At 41.1% G+C, this 20526-nt stretch overlaps 1 protein-coding gene across 3 annotated transcripts in view; it reads right to left on the reverse strand.

Annotated features, from left to right (window-relative positions):
• acot7 (acyl-CoA thioesterase 7) overlaps positions 1-20526 on the reverse strand; it is a 184188-nt gene that overhangs the window by 66874 nt on the left and 96788 nt on the right. The gene's annotated exons all lie outside the window — the stretch shown is intronic.

Consider the following 20526-nt stretch of genomic DNA (forward strand, 5'->3'; position numbering starts at 1 on the left):
TTTATCAGTATTTGCAGACTTTAGGTTGGTAACAGTTTAGATAAGGTAAATCAGGGCGCAGCTTCAAGATCAACTTTGACTGGAAGATTGTATGGGCTTGAATATTTATGTCCATACTAATTGAGGCTTGGTGTCAGGCTGACAATCAGTAAAGTGGCTGGGAAGTAAAAGGCATTTACCATGATTGGGATTGGGACTGGGGATAGAGGTGCAACTGTGTAAGTGACTGGTTGGAGGAGATGTCAGGAATTTGAACCTCCATTGTGGAGTTTGGCTGATTAGGCTATTATAGGGTTCATCCAAATGGAGGACCAGGGAAGTTGGGGGAGGGGAGGGGAGGGGTGTCTGTGTGTGAAAGAGGTAGAAGGGGAAAAACCTAAGGATAAAAGGTAAGTATGGTATTTATCTTAATGGGATCCAAATCCATGCCCTGCAGTGCTCAGCAATGATCACTCACTGGAGAACTTAGTCTATTTTTCCCCACAATGTTCCAAAAGGAATGAAGCACAAGACGTTACACCATCCCATACTCAAATGACTGCAGAAATTATGGATAATGAATTGTGACCGGAATTGTGTGGCCGAATTTTCAGAGTGACCCAATTTGATCTGGAAATTGTCACCAACACTTTCCACTCTGAAAAAATTCAATTTTCAGATGTGTAATACTGAAAGAAATTTCAATTTCTACGGCTATATATTTAAAACAGCAAAAGATAAATTTTGGATAGATGTCAGGGAAGTCCTTTATCACAGGAGGAGTAATCAATACTTGACATTTTGGTTAATGAAAACATAAACTCAGAGCAAGTTAACACTTTAAAAAGATAAAACAAAAATCAAGATTTGAAATATTAATATTTGTATGGTGACTTTCACAACTTTAGGACTCACAGATGTACTTTACAAGTAAAAACAAAAACTTTGCAATTTCGGTTTTAATGTAAGAAATCCAGCAGCCAAATCAGTGCACAGCAAGATCCCATAAATTTGGCAATGTGTTCTTGACAAAATAACTTTCCATAAAACTCTGGTTAAGCCTCAAATGGAGAATTGCATCCAATTCCGTTCTCTATGCTTGACGGATGTGATGGTCTGAGAGAGGGTGATGAACAGACTTCTAGAATGGTTCCAGCATAAGGGAGTTCAGCTCTAAGGTTAGATTGGGGAAGCTAGGATCAGAAAAAGGTGGAGAAAAAAGTTTGTTGAGGAACACAAAATCATGTCAGGTTGAGATACCATAAATAGGGAGAAGCTATTCCAAGTAGTGAATGGTTCAAGGACCAAGGGACATATTTAAAATGATGAGCAAAAGGAATGTTTGGCAAAGCTGTTCTTGCAGAGAATGATTACAATTGGGAACTCATTGTCTGTAAAGGTGGTGGAAACAAAGTCAATCAGGGCTTTCAAAGGGGAATTGGAGAGGCACTTGAAGAAAAATAATTAACAGGACTAAAGGGAAAGATCAATGGAATGGAACTGATTGGATTGCTCCACAGAGAGCCAGGACATTTGCAATGAGCCAAACGACATATCAATTTTATGATTCTCCATTTGGAGTTCAATCTTGGCTAGGACACCAGGGAGATTCTGCTGCACAGCTTCTTTATATCCATCTGAAAGGTCAAACAAGACTTTGATTTAATGTCTTATTCAAATATTAGTACTTAGGAGTGTTTGCCTAAACACTAGTGTCGGCAGTGGGGCTTGAACCCACTATTGACAGTACAGCACTTCTGCCTGTGCCATAACAGGAAATGATGACGCTGGACTGACCACTGCCTAATCCACTCTACACCTCCATCAATCTGACCCTAAATCCTCAGCATTAACAGACACGTTACCATAAGAAGGTCAATGTTGAAGCTCTCAAGGGTCCCTCAAAGGCAACTCTTCTCAGACAGCACCTCACAGATAATCTATCAACTCCCAGATAACAGGAGCGGGAAAATACCCACAGCTTGCAGGCTGCCCTGAAGTCCTGCCATACTTGGCACCTGTGGAGAGACCCTTGACTTCTCTACTAAGAAGAACCAGGACTGTTTGATGAGAACGATAAGGAGATCAAGGAGTTAATCACATAAACATAAGGTTTTCTTGGTTGGAAGCTCTACCTTTATTCAAGGTAAAAGAACTCACCAAAGCTTTTGACTCCATTGATCTGGAGGGACTGTGGAGCCCTCTCCTGAAATTTGGCTGCCCACACAAGTTTGTCTCCATCTTACATTTGTCTCTGAGACAACATATGAGCCTGGATACTAACCAAAAGGTCTATAACAGTTCCAAGCTGGTGTCAAACAAAGCTGTGTCATTGTCCCAACATTTTTGCCAATCTTTCTCACCACAAAATTGCATCTCATCTCTAACAAACTTCCAGTGGGAATGGAGTTAATCTTCAGAACCAGTAGGAAACTCCTCAATCTACATGATTACAAGCCAGAACTAAGGTCACCCAAACATGAATGTGCATGCCCAGAAGCCGAACTGCAAGTTATCAGAGACTTGTTCACTTAAGCATATGAGAGGATGCGTCTCACACTCACCAGATGCAAGACTAAGATCCGCTACCAACCTGCCCTGCTGTATCACACTCAGTTGTGACAAGATAGGATTATGTTGAGATCCTGGAAAACTTGAACCACTTTCCGTATCTCAGGAGCCACCTCTCAGTGAAGGCAAGACATTGAAGATGAAATTCACTACTTTCTTCAATGTGCCAGCACAGCCTTTGGCTGATTGAGGAAAAGGCTGTTTGAAGATCAGTATCGCAGATGTAGCACAACCTCTTGTTGTGATCCCTGTCCTCCCTTATGCTTTGGAGACCTGGACTACCTACTACAGGCATCTCAAGGCACTGGAAAAACACCACCAATGCTGGCTCTGTAAAATCTTCCAAATTCACTGGAAGGACAATCAAATCAGTGTCAGTATCCTCTTCTAGTCCAACATCCCCAGCATTAAGGCTCCAGTTAATCTCAATCTCAAAAGGTTCAAGGATGAGTTCAAAACTTAACTGAAGAAGCGCAACATCCCCATTAACTCCTAGGTACCTCTGGTCTATGAGCAGTCAAAGTTGAAAAGTTCTCAATAACATTGAGAACTTTGAAGCTATGTTTGGGAGTACGCAGAAACTCTGCATTTGCAGTAGAAGGAGCACACTGCCTCACAAAGTCCCATTCTCCTCCACCGTGTCAGTTACCTCCTACCCCATCTGTGGAAGATTCTGCATTTCCCACTTTGGCCTCATTAGCCACCTCAGAGCTCTTGAAACTGGAGTGGAATCAAGTCATCCTTGATTGTGGGGGTCTGTCTAAGAAGACAAAGACTGATGCAGGCAGAAGGACAATTGCCTTCCCTCATCATACCAACTCCATGTTGTGTTGCCTTCCCACAATCAAGGGAGTCCCATGTTTGAGTCTGTTTTTGCCAATAAACTCAAAGTAGAACCTAGCAAGTCAGCAAATTTTCTCGGTAACAGTAAGGGAAGCGTGTGCTGTACAAATTCACCCACTACCAACAAACTTTGTTTATATCATGTGGAACCTAACAGTTTTTTAAAAAGTAATTTTCTTTTGTACTTCAGCAAAGATTTTGGAAATCTGAAAAAGAAACAGAAAATGCTGGAAGTGTTGAGCAGATCAGAAGTTATCTGTAGTGAGAGAAATAGGGTCACATTTCATATGAATGACCTTCCTGTTCATTTTTTTCTCCCAAGATGAGTGATGTAGCCTGGGAAGTGTGATACTTTCCCTCAGGCATCTAGTGACTTCACCATGCACTCCTGGGTCAAGTATCAGACTGACGCTAATCAAAGCTCCCTTTACTATGCCCTCAAAATTGAACCAATAACACAACCCTTACTGCATCCATGCAGCATTTGTCTTCCCATACCTAGCACCTTATCTCTGAGTGAGAGGAACAACTTTGTGCCAAATGATTCTAAAGGATATGTCCGTTTTGAGCTGCTGTCTCTGCCAGGTGGGCAGGGTGTGGTTGCCCAAGCTAATTACAGCCAACCAGAGATTTTGTTTCAACCTACTGTACAGACAGTATTGGGCCTCAAGCACTAGAAGCCATCTTTACTGTTTTTACAGTGGACTCCAGCTTAGACTGAGCTCCAACTGCTGGCGGAGGCAGAGATGTCAAGATACATAAAACTCACTGCCATCACAACTGGTCATCACTGCAGGGACTGCAGTGTGTAGGGCATGCTGGTGACAACATTATTATTTAAGCTTGTAGTTCCTTGCTTCTGTTGTGGTTAAGCTCTTTATTTAAGAGCTATTTTCATTTGGTTATGGTTTGTTTTAGAGAATGCACTATTGTAGGCTGCCATGCTCTGAAGTAAATAATATAATGGATCATTTCATGTTGCCAAGCAAACAGTCTCAATCTTTAATATTAATAATTTCTTAAGACTCTTACAGCAACTTATCACCATTCACTGATGTAGATAAGCATTGGTGACTGATTTCAGAAGGCAACATAAAACAAGAAGGGGATTGCTCATCAGAGAAATATCACAAATGTCACAAGTCCCTGTGCCTGCTTCCAACTACCCAGTGTCTGGCAAACACTCCAGCCTAGAGTGACTTCAATACCCACTCTGGTGTGACAGAGTGGGGAAGGCTTGCCAGTGACATCATGAAGCGGCTGCCAGATAAGCAAATCCTTAATAACTTTTAATGAAAGGAAATTTAGACCATCATTCTGAATGAGAACAGGTAGAAAGGCAAAATCAAAACACTTGTGTATTCCCCACTGCCACTCCTGGTTATTAAAAGGGTTGATTCCTCTACTTGCTTTGAAAGAGCTCAATGGTATTAAAGACAGGTTTGCCCACAATGTTCAGTTACTGAAGAAAACCAAGGCATTGGAATGATAATATGTTTTGTTAAACGGCTGGTGCACATGGCACTCTTCAGTGATTTACAGATGCCTGTCTGTCAGTGCAGACTGGTACATCAGGGCTCAGGCCACACAAAGACATTGTTCTTTTACATGATGTGAATGACATGAAATTCTGATTTATATTGCAGCACGTTTTTCTCAGTCTCACGTGTCTACAAATTGAATTTTTTTCCCTAGTGTGGAGAACCACTGGGACCATTTCTAGGATGAACTGTGCTACTTTGGCCGGGCACTTCCTGTGGTGAATCACCCTTACACATCTGACATGGTTCAGGTACCTAACCTTCCCGATACTCAGCCCTGAACCCCCCTCCCCAAGTCTCCAACACCACAAGGTGTTGATCTCTGGGCAGCCACCACCTTCCTATTCCCCATCCCACCCAGCAGCACCACAGTAATGAGGCCTTTGATATCTGGCCACCATGTTCACTTCTCCGACACCAGGCCTGGATCAAGCTATTGTTCTCCAGCCAGTGATAAGCAGCACTTTCCCCACTTTCAAATGTTGTTTTCATTTGCCATCCCACACTACAAACTTCACATTACTGATATCGAGCTCAGGATCTTCTCTTCCACAGACGTAAAATACCCCAAGGGCATTTTACTGAGGAAGAGCAGCAGATTTCTCCTGGTAGTCTAGCTAATATTTGTCATTCAATCAACAAGTAGAAAACAGCTTTTCTGGTCGTTATGACTTTGCTGTTTGCAGGATCTTGCTTTGTGCAAATTGGCTGCTAAGTTTCCTGAATTACAACAAAAGTGCTTTGGAATGTTCTGAAAGGAACTGTATAAATGCAAATGTATTTTTTCTTTATTTTTCTTGAAGGAACAACTCAGCAAAATATTGCAATATATAATGCATGGTAAAATTCACATCTATAAGTGAAGTAACCTTACTGTCAGCAATGACTATTGAAATCTGTTTGTATGTACTATATAACATCTTTATATCCAGTGTGCATTTCTCATGCTCAATTCAAAGTATCAAGATTTACTGTACACATGTAAACAACCTTACAAAAAGTGAAAGGCTATGATTTCATGCTGGGTCCTTGTGTCCTGCAGGCAGACATTTACAAGCAACTCAATGTGCTCTCTAACCAAGCTCAGGGGTTTAAAAACAGCAAGTTATTTGAATTTAGATATTTGTTCTACTTGTAGGAAATGCCTGAGCAATGGCCATAAATTCTAAACATAGCTCCCTACATTCTGCCAACCATCACAACCACGTTGCAGACTATCTATGAGCAACATCACAGGACTTAAAAATCCCTCTTCTGAACATCTGAGTCCAAAATGCTCTCTTTCCAATTGGTTACTGGCTCAAAATTCATCCTCAATCAGTTGCACCAAATAATAGCAACAGCTCATTATATTCGTCCTCTGAAAATTACTCCATTTAAGTCAATAAATTAATTTCAGAGGCAGAATACAACATGGTATTGTTTCTATACAGCATATTGAGTGCAACTGATTGTGGATACATTTCTATACACAACTTTTACGACAGAGTCCTTTACATCAAACATCATAATGAGGCACTCTTCATTTGCCTCGAGTTCAGCTGCAACGACATACAAGAATCTTTAAGCCATCCCAGAAAAAGCAGGCAAACTAACTGACTCTGCATCTATCATCGTAAATATTCATGTCCTCGAACGCAGCATTTACAAAATGCACTGCAGTCACTTGCCTAGGCTACTCCAAAAGCCTCCTAAACGTGCAAGTACTATCACCAACGATAAAGACATCACACGCATGGGAATACCCCACCTGTAGGTTCACTTCCAAGCTGAACAATAAACTTGAATATACATCACCATTCCTTCATCAGCATTAGGTTGAAATTCTGGAATCTCCTCCCCAGTAGCTTTGTGGAAGTACCTTTGCCGAAGGATTGTAGCAGTTCAAGATGGGTCACCAGCACCTTCACAAAGGATGGGCAATAAATACTGGTCTGGCCAGTGACACCCATCTCCCAAAAAAATGAATAAAATTAAAACAAAAATTCCTGGGTGTTATCATATCGGATGGCCTGTCCTGGGCCCAGCATATAGATGCAATCATAAGGAAAGTGTGCCAGCATCTACTTTCTTAGGAGATAAAGGAGGTTTGGTGTGACACCAAACACTCTAACAAACTCCTACAGATGCACTGTTGAAAGTATCCTGACTGGTTGCATAATGGTCTGGTACGGCAATTCAAAAGTGGTTAGTATCCCCGCCTGTCACGCGGGAGACCGGGGTTCAATTCCCCAATGGGGAGATGGTTTTTTTTGGGGCGGCACGGTAGCGTAGAGGTTAGCACGACGCTATTACAGCGCCAGCGATTGGGGTTCGATTCCCGTCGCTGTCTGTAAGGAGTTTGTGTGTTCTCCCATGTCTGCGTGGGTTTCCTCCGGGTGCTCCAGTTTCCTCCCACATTCTAAAGACGTACAGGTAGGTTAATTTGGGGGTTTGAAATGGGCAGCGCGGACTCATTGGGCCGGAAGGGCCTGTTACCACGCTGTAAATAAAATTTTAAAAAAACGCACAGTAATGTAAGAAGTTGCAGAGAGTAATGGACTCTCCCCAGTACATCGCAGGCCCATCCCTCCCCAATACTGGTAGCACCTACAGGAGGTGCTGCCTCAAGAAGGCAAGATGGATCATCAAACATCCCCACCATTCAGGCCTTGCCATCTTTTCGCAGCTCCCATCGGGCAGGAGGTACAGAAGCCTGAAGTCCCACATCACCATGTTCGAGAAAGATACTTCCCTTCAACCATTCAGTTCTTGAACTAACTGGCAAAACACTAATCACTACAGATTAGCAACACAATGATCACTTTGCACTAAAATGTACTTTGTTTTTTTGTTGTAATTGTGTTCTTTATTGTAAAAATATTGTTTAATTTATGTTTAATTTATGTTTTTCTTGTGAATGCTGCTTATATGATACTATGTGCCTGTGATGCTGCTGCAAGTAAGTTTTTCATTGCACTTGTGCATACATGTGCTTGTGCATATGACAATAAACTTAACTTTGACTTTGCAACTGTTGTTCTGTTTCAAGGAATTCTGTTGTGATAAGGACAGTGCACACTACTAATTCTTCATTGACTAGGTTCTCAATAGTAATTCTTAAATACTGCTTGGGTAAGTTAAGTACAAACAATTTATTTCCTGTTAAGGAACTTGAATTACTAGAACCACCCTACTGTTTACTTTAGCTGCCTTTCCAACAGTCTACACTGGATTTAAAGACCGTCTGCCAATCAACCACAATACAAACCTCCAAATGGCGAACAAAGCAGAGGAGATAAGAGGAGAAATAAATTTACACAGCAAGTGGTTGTGATCTGAAAATGCACTCCCTGAAAGGATGGTGGAAGCAGATTCAATAAGAACATTCAGAGGATAATTGGATAAATCCTGAAGGAGGAAATTCCTCAGGACCATGGAGAAAGACGAAGAGAGTGGGCTTAATTGCTCAAGACAAGAATCTCTCTCTATGTTATCACCCAATCTGTCAGGAAAACTTTGATCATAAAAAATTTCAAATCTACACAAATCACTTTCTTTTCCTAATCAAGAAGATAGGTTGGCTGTAAGGTCAGAGGCATGGGCAGGAATTTAAATCTAACATCTTATGAAGAGGCACTTTAAACAGATGCATACTGTATCCATACAAGCAAACATTCACACCCTTGTTCTGTGTAATGACTATGGAGGCACAAGGGAGGGGTGGTTAGAAGAGAAGTGCCTCTATAGGACCCTCGAATGCAGGACATCATCAGGTTTGAAGTGGAGTGGGAGAGAAATGTGATGGTGCCAATAAATAGAAAAATAATTTCAAACTCTAGAAATCTCAAGTTGAAAAAGAGAAAGTGAGTCAATCAGTAATGGGAAAGAGAAAAATGAGACAACGTTTTCTATGCAGACCTTCATCAGATATGGACAAGCAAAATTAATCAAATAAACTAATAAGGTTGGAAAGGAGCTGGGCAAATTGTAGAGGGGTAAATAACAGGTACTCCAATCTCACATAGGGAGGTAATGAGTTGTGTGACCACTTCAATTAACAAAAAATGTTAGATAACACAAAATTATCCCAGAAATAACTTTGTGCAATGGAAAGTCAAAAAACACATTATTAAGAGGATGAAAAATGGCCCACACAAATAAAACCAGAGGAAATGGAGACAGTAGAAGAGACCTCAAAAGGGAAAATAAATTATTGGGAGGTTATAAAGACAATGTTCAGACCACAATGCTGAAAGATACTGGGCTAGAAATTGCATTCCTGGCTTTTAATTGGGTTAAAGTGACATTAGCGGTCACCCTAATGCTATTTGTAAAAATTGCAAAGAAAATTGACATCTTCAATATCAAGGCTCCTTGAACAGCAATATGTTTACCTATGTAACTCTGTGCTAAAATTGATATTGCCAGTTTTGCTGTGTGATGCAAGTTCTTTCAGCTATTGTAATTTAGCCCAGCAACAGGAATAAAAGTAACTTAACTTTTTACTGTATGGTCATCTCGTTAACATAGCATTGGCCATTTCATCACTGGTTTACAGTACTGGCCTGAAACAGCTAATGCAACTTTATCACACTTAAAGAAATATACCAAAATGCAAGTGACACTCTTCCAGCTACTAGGAAGAGTTGTTACTGAATGAATGGATGCTACAAAGATTGGGGCAGAAGGGGTGGAGAAAGGGGTGGTCAGAGATACTTGGGCATGTTGGAAAAACAGTGCCGAGAGGAGGCATGTGCAAGAAGGCCACAGAGAATCTCTAGGGCTACAGCCAAGGGTTTGCCAGGAAAGTCTCTTTAAGGGCATGAGTGCAGTTTTATAAATGCTTGTACACTGGGGAAGCTTGCAATGCAAGGAAATGCCTACGCCAACTCTGTCTGCTCCCGTGGGCTGAAGAGTAAATAGATAAGGTCTTCTCTCCTTTATTTATACAGCACGGTATCAGGTCCTTCCAGCCCAATGAGCCTGCACCGCCCTTCAGAATGGTTTTTGGGTGAACTCATGAATGCAGCAGTGAGCAGCAAACTGAGATATGGCAGAGATCAGTAGCAGCAGTCTGGAATGACCCTTAGGTTATGAAGCTGAAAATGACCTTGACCTTCCATGGGTAAAGCACTCCAGACATCTGTGCAAGGCTTTGTTTGAGGCCACAGAATGTCACAGATCTGAGTGAGAACAAGGAACAAAGTTTGAACGTTGGCCCTTTAAATAGCACTTTCACAGAACATACAGTTCATAAAATATTCTTGTTCTGCAAGTAAATGTTACTTTTCAGACCAATGAGATTGAAAATCTCACAGCTGATAATGTTGTCCATTGCATCACAATTGACATCATTTATGGAGTTTTACATGCGGTGCTACGGAGAATGAAATCCTGCCAAAATGTCAGCAGTTGATTTCCTCGAAGTGTGCTAGGACACCCAGAAATATGCACAGAGTTGCTCAGCTCCAGGTTAAACCAATGTCCAGATGCATAATTTTTGTTTGGAGTTATGCAAATTAATTTCTGGTCCACCGTTTCTGAAGCCGGTTTTGAAAGTGAACTGCATCACTCCAGATACAGGAGGACACCTCTTTACACAAAGGCTGAGAGACGGGTGGAATTGTCCCACAAGAGGGGCAGATGCTCACTTGATTCTCAGCAGAGAAGGATATTAAGTAGAGACACAAGAGACTGTAGATGCTGGAATCTGGAGCGAAAAACAAGATGCCGGAGGAACTCAGCAGGTCAGGCAGCATCTGTGGAGGGAAATGGATAGTCGACTTTTTGAATCCGGACCTTTCATCTGGACTGAAAGATAGAGGGGAGATGAGCAGTATGAAGAGGTGAGGGGAAGGGGTGCAGCAAGAGCTACCAGGCGATAGGTGGATCCAGGTGAGGAGGGGTGATAGGACGACGGAGGAGGGGAGAGTGGAAATGGTGACAGAAGTTGGGAGACGATAGGTGGAGGCAACGAGGGGCTGAAGATGATGAAATCTGATAGGCGAGGAAGATGGAGTATGGAATCAAGTGAGGGAGGTGAGGTGGGCAGATGGGAACAGTAGGGGTGGGGAACCTGCAGAAGGTGTGTGTGGGTGATGGGCAGATGGAGTGGGTGGAGGAGGGGTTAAAGAAACAGGGTGATGGGGGTCTGGGGTGGGTGCAGGAAGAACTGGGTAGATCAGGAGGAAAGAGAAAAGGGACTGAGGGAGAGCTAACGAATATATCACCACTAAAGTGTAGGCATTGCAGGAAATCAGTGAGAGTGACGTTATGCCATTACATATCCCATGCCATTGAGGCTGCAGGAAGAAGCTAGGTGAACATACAAAGTAAGGAATGGATGGCTCTGCTCGAAAGGTTAACTGAAGAGGGGTAGAAGGAGGGTTGTGTGACCCGTTGGACCCAATGTCTATTTTTGTGCTGTGCATCCTATGTAATTCTATGTAATTTGCCAGGACTTTGGCACTGCTACTCAGTGATCTTCACTGAGAGAGCTGAACATCTAATTAACAAAGCTCTGTGCCCCTCCATTAAAAGCACAGATTTCACGTCACTGTGATCATCCCAGCTGTTTGGACCATTAAGGAGAGGCGCCAGAGGGCTCTGAATCAGCCAAGTATTCAACTGCTCAGCATGTTTTGACACAATTTGCACAAAGTTTCCATTAAATAAAATTCACTGGCTCCAAAACGTTAAAGGAGAATTATGCGTAAATGTAAAGATTTTCAAGTAACAAGATTACATGTAGTGGAACTGCATTGATTTATTTAAAAATCAAAGCCATGCATTTGTGTAGGCCAGGACTTGGTTCTGATGTGGTTCAATGTGGGTTGACAGAAATCTTCTTTTATGTCAGTTCTTTAATCTTGAGAAAGATATACATAATTATATCAGAAGATTTTAAATAACCTCAGCTTTCAGCCAACAGGGGTCAAGCACAGAAGGAATGGGTGAAATGATAAGATATTTATGGAGGTGTGGGTTGAATGTACCTAAACATAATGAGCTGAATTCTGCTGGTTGTAGAACTACCAGCATTTAGCCATTCCCATGAGACTTGTGTGGACCCACTACAGGTCTGGGATGTGTCGAGTGGCAGGTGCAGCACCTCACTCTGGCCTGTTGCTAGACTGGTGATATGGAGACCAATAGTGGAGCCTGTTCATGCTGGGATTTTGCAGTATTAGGCTGGGAATATGCCAGTCATTCCTGGTTTGGGATTGGAGATCCTATAATTTACAATAATAGTTTTTTAGATGTCTCTGATATCTAAAAAGTTGTAAAACCTTGACAGGCTTGAGATGAGGTAAAGCCCCATCCTTACCTTACTAGTCTGTCAAAAGCTGACAAGGTGTCTCAGGAGTGGGATCTCAGCAAGTAGGATGTCCCTGGATGCTTACTCATTGCTGAGGCCTCGCAGCAACTCCTGAGTGCAGAGGGTCAGTGAGATCGGCAGGTACACTCAAGACAGTTGGGGATTGCAGGCAGCATGTTCGACCCACCAGGATTCGGCCCAACAGCTTCAGGATTTTGTTATCAAACCAACCTCATTTTAATGTCCTAACCTTGTTTACATTAAAGCAACCAGCCACTTACTGTTGAGACAGATTGTCAGAATGGAATTAATCAGGCACTGGGGCTTTGCAACAACACCTCAGCTTTGTTTTAGCAAACCAGTTCCCTTTTCTTGCAAACTTAATTATAATGAACAAGAATTAATTGCAAAATAAGGGGAAAAAATCCATTTACAATATTAAAAATCTGAAAACAGGGCCCAATAGTTAGGCTCTTTTACAAATCTGGAATCGCCTAAGAGGTTGTTCATCTGCTTGAGCTGGGTCCTAGTATTATACATAATGTACATCAGACACGAGCTGAGTTGACCCAACCTGCCACCTCTTTCATTGTAGCCAATTTCCAATAATATTTCTAACAAACAATGAATTCAACATTAAGGATTGGACAGCACAGTGATCTAGTGTAGGGGTCTAAGTTTTACAGAGGCATTGGGCTGGATTGTGCTTGATCCAGCTCCCACGTCAGGTTTGTCTCCCATTGGATCCCTCTGGCCCCGACAACCTCTTAAGACCACAGTCCTGGCTGTTCCACAGGGAGGAAGAGTCCAAGAACAGTGTGTTGGCCTCTGGCTGCAGATCTTAAGGCTCTTCCTCCAGATAGCCCTGATGGCCTTCAGGCAACTCGTACATTCAGAAGGCACTTGGAAACAGCTGAATGACAATTTTTTAAAATTTAAAATTGATTTAAAATATATTTCAAAATAATGCATTTATTTAAAGAAACTTTTTCCTAAATTATTTAGACCATTTATATTAGCTAAAAAAGGTGAAGAGAAACCAAACTACTTAGATTTTGAATGAAGGTCAGCAACCCCATGTGCAGCTGAGGGGTCAAATATAAAGAGCATCCAGCCCCTTGGCTGAGTGGGATCAGGACTCAGTGCCAAGTCCTGCTGTGGAGTGGAAGTCAGATGCACCATTATTTGACCTCCAGTGCATTTCTGTGCTGCGGTGTGCAGATGTGGAAGTCCAGGAGAGGGTGACATGCATACTGCAGCTAGTTGCTCGCTCACTATGGGGTTGCCAGCTAAAAATCAGCACCATCTAGGCCATTAACAACATCTGAATTGTGCACACATTAAGATGCAAGTCAACCAGCAACTTGTGGCAATGAAAGAATATCCCAGGAAATTACAAATTGCAGGTCAATTGGTGCTAACTGACCATTAGCTTCATAAAAAGGGCATCAGGTTTTATTTAAGTCATTTGTGGGCTCCATTGCTTCCCCACTGACTGCAAGATCTTGGCCTTTGCAAGCAGTTATAACGGGAATTTCCAATGTAAACTTATCTGTCACATGGTAATTGCAAGCGGCAGTTACTAGGTGATACAGTAGCAGCTCTGTAACTTTTGCCTCTGTATAATCTAGTACCATGATCATAAGAAACGTAGCCACATAAAAATAGGAGTCATCCTTTTTATCCCTCAAGCCTGATCTTCCATCTCAACATTATTTTTCTACCCTATTCCCAAATCCCTTTGTTCGTCTAATATTCAGAAATCTATCAATCTCAGTTCTGAATGCACCAGAATTTCAAAGATTCACCAGCTTTTCAGTGCAGACATTTCTCCTCAGTTCAGTCTAAGTGGCCTTCTCTGTATCGTGATACTGAGACACCTGGTTCTAAACTCCTTAGCCAGGGGAAGTATCCTCCCCATATCTACCCCATTGATTCTTCTAAGGATTTTGAATGCTTCAATCAAATCATCTCTCCATAAACTCTTTATGGAGTCCTAGTCTACTCAGTCTCTTCTCCTCTCACAGATTGCCATCCTAGAAACTAGTCTGGTGAATCTTCAATGCACCCACTCTGTCATTAGTACATCAGTTTTTAAAGTAAGGAGACCAAGGCTCTTCATAAGTGCAGCAAGACAAATTTGCTGAAATCTTCTTGCAATGAAAGCCAGCATACTCTTTTGCCTTCCAAACTGTCTGCTCATCTGCATGTTACCGTCCACTGACTTGTGTACAAGGGTATCCATGACCCTTTGAACATCCACTTTGCCAATCTCTCATCATTTAAAAAGTACTCAGTACAATCTACCAAAGTGGATAACCTCATACTTTTCCATATCCTATTCCCTGTGCCATAATTCTGCCCTCTCACTCAGCTTGTCTTTATACTCTTGAAACCTTTTTGCATCCTCATCACTACTCGTGTTCCCACTTGATTTCAGGTCATTAGCACACTTAGAAATGCAACAATCAAGGTAAGTACATTTTTTTTTACTGGATGCAACATAGTTATCTAATTAAAGATTAGCAATATGTAATGAAGAGAAATGTAAAGATAAAATTATTTTCAATAGGATGATCAATTTTGTGCTTGATATTTCCTCATTCCATTTCAGTGACCATCACCCTGCATGCTTTGAGCCTTTGAAAGGAATAAATCCAATGGCCATGCCCAAAGGATCACAGTTCTGAGTCCCACAGAGTATTTTTTTCTCTGATTTACTGTTTGATTATTTTAATTGGTCCCACTGGAAATTTGCTTCCTGCATACCATGCAGGCAGAATTCAAAAGTTTTTCAGGTTCAGTACCCATTGAAAATGCTAAATGATTTCCAGAATATAAAACAGAGTTGCCAGCATTGATATGATAGATCCATCGTTTTTCAACTATTCTTGAAGGGATCACAGGCCCATTTACAATTCTCCACTTTGATATTTTTCCTGCGCCCTCCTCAGTTATGCATAGACTGCTCCAACCTAACTATGATTTCATGACTATTCATTAATAATCTTTCCTTACGTACTCGGGAGTCTAAAGTATAATATTGGCTTGCAATATAAATCACTACATAAAATTAAAATTAATATAGAATAGTTCTTCAGCTTCATTGTGTTACCCAGAGTGAGAATTTTCAGTCAACTGATACCCATCTTAGCCTCAGTGTGGGTGAGCTATAGAGGAGGTCACATTCTTGACTTCAATGAAAGGGATCAAACTCCTCTCTGTTTTGGTTAGTCTGAACCTGAAGTCAAGTAACATCCATTTTCATTCTGACTTCCTCCCGCCTTCAGCAAAATTCTGGGAACTATGTTGGCATTTACATGCTCTACCTAAGATCATTCAGATAATCAGAGAGCCATAGTCGTAGAGTTATACAGCACAGAGATGGGACCTTTGGTCCACTACGTCCCTGACTGCATTAGGTCCGTATCCTTCTATGCTTTGCCTATTCAAGTGCCCGTTTAAATGCCTCTTAAACTTAGTGATTATATTTGATTCCACTACCTCATCTGGCATCATGTTCCAGATATCAACAACTCTCCATGTAAAAAAAGTGCCCCCTCTTATCCCCCTTAAAATTCCTTCCTCCTACAAACCTACACACACTTGTTTTTGATACTCCTACCATGGGAAAAAGATTCTGACTCCCTCCCCTAACTGTGCCTCATATAATTTTATATACCTCTCAGGTCACCCTCAGCCCCCTTTGCTCCAGGAAAAATAAGCCCAGCCTATCCAATCTCTCCTTATAACTGAAGTCCTTCAATCCAAGCAACATCCTGTTAAATCTCCTCTGCATCCTCCCAGCACAACCACATCCTGCCTGTAGTGCGGCAGCCTGAAATGCATAGAATACTCCAAGTATGGTCTAACCAGTGTTTTAATATCCCAACTTTTATATTCTATGCCCCAACTGATGAAGGCAAGCATTTCATTTGCCTTCTTCACATGCAATTTTTCTATCAGAATCAGCAACAGAATCAGATTTATTATCACTGACTTATATGTCATGAAATTTGTTGTTTTGCGGCAAAGATACAAATTACTATAATTTACAAAAATAAATAAATAGAGCAAAAAAGAAGAATAACAAGATAGTGTTCATGGGTTCACGGACTGTTCAGCAATCTGATGGCGGAGAAGAAGAAGCTGTGCCTAAATCATTGAGTGTGGGTCTTCAGGCTCCTGTACCTCCTCCCCAATGGTAGTAACAAGAAGAGGGCATGTCCCGGATGGTGAGGGCCCTTAATGATGGAAGCTGCCTTCTTGAGGCACCGCCTCTTGAAGATGTCCTCGATGGTGGGGAGGGTTGTGCCCATGATAGAGCTGGTTGAGTCTACAACCCTCTGTAGTATCTTGTGACCCTGTGCGCTGGAGCCTCCATACCAGGTTGTGATGCAAACAGTCAGAATGCTCTCCACCGTACATCTATAGAAATTTATAAGTCTTTGGTGACGTACCATATCTCCTTAAACTCCTAACGAAGTAGAGCAGTAGAAAGACCACTGATGGATTTTCCCTCTATAGCTCTAGGATGCTGAGTCCAATTATAGCACTTCAATTAAAATACTGGCTGAGATCAAACAACTCATTAAAGGGTAGGATTTTAGCCTGAAACCTGCCGCTCTTTATTTAGCGCACTTACCCATGAGAAAGGTTTTGTACTGGTGATTATCAATGAAATATGACCTTTTGCTCTAGATGTGAGTATTCACATACATTCTGATGCTCAGGTGAAGAGAAGATTTATGGAATTGGACATATCTGTAACTCACCAAACTTTGGAGTGACCTTAATTAATAGCAGCAACTCCAACTTTATTTTAAACTTTACATGAGAAGTATTCACTGGTCCTTGAAGTTTTAATTAAGATCTTTAGCTAAGGCTCCAGTAATCATTATATTATCTATTTACAATCTTGGCAAAATTTATAATTTTTTTAAAGTCCCTGTACAATCCCTGTGGGTTCTGAAATCCACGTGTGGTGATCTCAAATTAACCCTTCATGCTTTTCAGAACCAAACTCATGTTGCCACTTTCAGGAAACTGTGGACTTAAACCCCAAGGTCCCTCTGTTCATCAACGTTCCTTAGATCCCTAGCATTTATTGTATATGTCGCTCCCCTATTTAACTTCCCAAAATGCATCACGTTGCATATGTTGGAATTAAATTCCATCTGCCAACACTCCACCTAACTTTCCATCTGATCTATATCCTACAACTTTCCTCACTATTCACAACACCCCTTTTCAGAACCAAACTCATATAGTCTTTTAATCTCAGTTTTACTGAGCTTTATATTAAACAAGTAACAAATGGCCAAGAGAGCAGTGCTTCCTTACAAAGAGTATTCCAGCTTCCTCCTGCACAACCAATTCTCACCAATGTATGCAATGAACAATCTGCTGGAGGAACACAGTGGGTCAAGCAGCATCTGTTGGGGGTGGGGGGGGGGGGGGAGGTGGGAAATGAATTGTGCGTTTCAGGTCAAAATCTGCATTGGGTTTCAAACGGAAACGTCGACATTTCCTATCACCCCACAGATGCTCTCAACCTGCTGAGTTCCTCCAGCAGATTGTTTGTTGCTCCAGACTCCGGCATCTGCAGCCTGTTGTGTTTCACCAGTGTATGGGTGCCTTCTTGCATTTATGGGGATAATTCTCCTGTCTGAGGCTGACACATTCTTTTCATGGCTTCAACTCAGCTACATCACCTCCAACATCACCATTAATTACAGGTGGTTATTCTTTCTTGTCCACCATGGGAAATGCTGCACACATTGTCCATCTGTTCAAAAACTCTCATGGCATGGGATACGTATCTACTGTGCCTTGGACAATGGTGCACTTAAGCCAGTGAATACAGCCTTTCTCTAAAGGATGGTCAGCCTTGCCTTCACAATATTCTGGTTGAGGACAATATTCCAGTCACAGCCCTTGAATAGAAACTCACAATCTTCAGGTCAAGGTCAACTGATAAACTATTAACCAGCTTATATTAGTAATACATTACAAACTGACATACCATAGCTTCTAAAAACAGGGAGAATTACTGTGAAATTCTGTGTGTGTGTGCACATGTGCATGTAAAACCAGAAGATCTTTATTTCCCACATGCATTCTTGACTGCATGTATCCAGTGTACATTTTTCATTGGCATATAATTGTAAAAATGATGTATCAATAACCAATGATACTTACAAAGTTATCCCATTCTTTAATCCCCATCAATATTGACATGAGAAAAATATCAGATCTGGTCTTGATCAAATTTATGACATATCCTGTAAAATATTTCTAAGTCAGGTAGAAAAGAACATAATGCAATTATCAAGAGTTTCATTGACTGCCCTACATCAACACAATTAGAAGAAGGCCACAGGTCAACCAGTACTTAACTCAGACTTTAGCTGACTCCAGAGGGCTGGTATTGCCTCATACAATTCCAGGGCTGTACAAGTAGCTGTTTAGTTAGCATCCCATCCACACCCCTAAACTTTAATTCCCTCCACTACTTTTGCAGCTTGGCTGTGGTGTGTGCAAATAGGCAATGGAACTACTGATCTAAGCTACTCCTCAATCTGCAAACCCTACTGCTCAGCAGGACAAGGAGAACAGATGAATGGGGCCACCAACAGCTTTGGGTTCCACTCCAAATCACACATAATCACTGATCAACAGTACTATAGAAGTGCCTTCACCAGAAGGACTGAAGTGCACATGTCATCTTCTCAAGGTCAGTTAGAGATGTGCCATTAAAGCAGGACTTTTCACCAAAATCCACATCCTGAAAAAAGAATAAAATATGAAATTTTGAAACATGTGCGTTCAAGAGGGATTTCTTTCCTCTCCCAGCTGATGGGCTTTCTGAATATCCTCTGTGTCAGTCCCTGTGATGTAGTAACTTGAGTTGAAACAATTTGTTACTCTCAACAACTAGATAATACAGCAAAGAAACAGGCCCTTTGGCCAAATTGTCCACATCATCTAAGATGCCTACCATTTTCCTGCATTTGGCCCATATCCATCTAAACCCTTCCCATTCATTTACCTGTCTAGACCCCATACATTTTGTTCTATCTTGATCTTACTTTTGTCCTAAGGTTTCAAAGGCTCTGGGTTGCAGGTTTAGAGTCTGGTGACATCAATATTGTTAACTTTAAATCTTAGAAATTCTCTAAATTCAGTTTCAGCTCCATCTCTGGAGATATTTGTACATTAAAGGAAGAGTTTTGATTTTTACAGATGGAGTAGTTCAGACAATTACACTATCACCACAGCTATAGGATTCTAATAGTTATTCAAGACAATGCTTCACAAAGCAGCAGGTTTATCCATCAATAATCTTTCACCATTATAAAGTCTTCTGAAATATTAAATGCATTGTTTGATAAAGAACAGCATTTTAGACATATAACTAGAAATAAATCAGAAAGAGTGTGTGTTACTCCAGGGCTGATAATGGCCAACAGTAACTGTAAGCCAGGTTTTGACTGATAGCAGCCGTTACAATTGTCAAGTCACCATCATTTAAGCAAATAAATATAAGGACCTGAGCAAGTATTTCAACATAATGGCCTGAAACTCATGGTGATATTGTTCAGGCCAATGGAGCATCCACTGCAAACATTTCAGAGTGAAAGATTGTTCACCAGAATTTAAAACTATATCAGGGTGAAGTCCCGTGGCAGATTTCTGTACAAACACAGAATTGTTGTGTTAATTTGTTTCACATTTTCAGATAAATGGTTGCAGATTTAATCTCATAGTGGGAAGTGTCCACATAGATTGGCCTGGTTACTTAAAGCAGCGCTAACAAGAGTGCCTCACTGCCAAAGTGGATGGAATTTTAAACCATCTATATACTTACACAAAGGTTAAATATCTCATGTCATGAACTGAACACAAGTTGAAAGCTTCCTTTATGTCTTGGTCCATATTCTTCCCTCAATAAATGCCACCAAAAATAGATTATTCATTCCATCTGTCAAAACTAATGAGACATTTTGGAATGTTTTGACATTGTGATGAGGTACTTTGTAAATCTAAGCACTTCTGCTGGCAAAACAGCTACTACTCACCAAATCTAGCAAAATGAGAATTTCAACTGAAACATGATTCAGAGCCATCATTCCTCATTTAATCAACACACAAAAGGGAAGGAAAATATCAATTCCCAAAGCACTTTTACTGAGATAATTAAGATGGATAGGTCTATTGGGTATAGAAGATTTGTAACTGACTTAGAAAATATACATTGCTGAGTTACTTTGGATTAAAATAGCTGCCAAC

This window comes from Pristis pectinata, chromosome 26 (genome assembly GCF_009764475.1).
Source record: "Pristis pectinata isolate sPriPec2 chromosome 26, sPriPec2.1.pri, whole genome shotgun sequence".
NCBI classification, from domain to species: Eukaryota; Metazoa; Chordata; class Chondrichthyes; order Rhinopristiformes; family Pristidae; genus Pristis; species Pristis pectinata.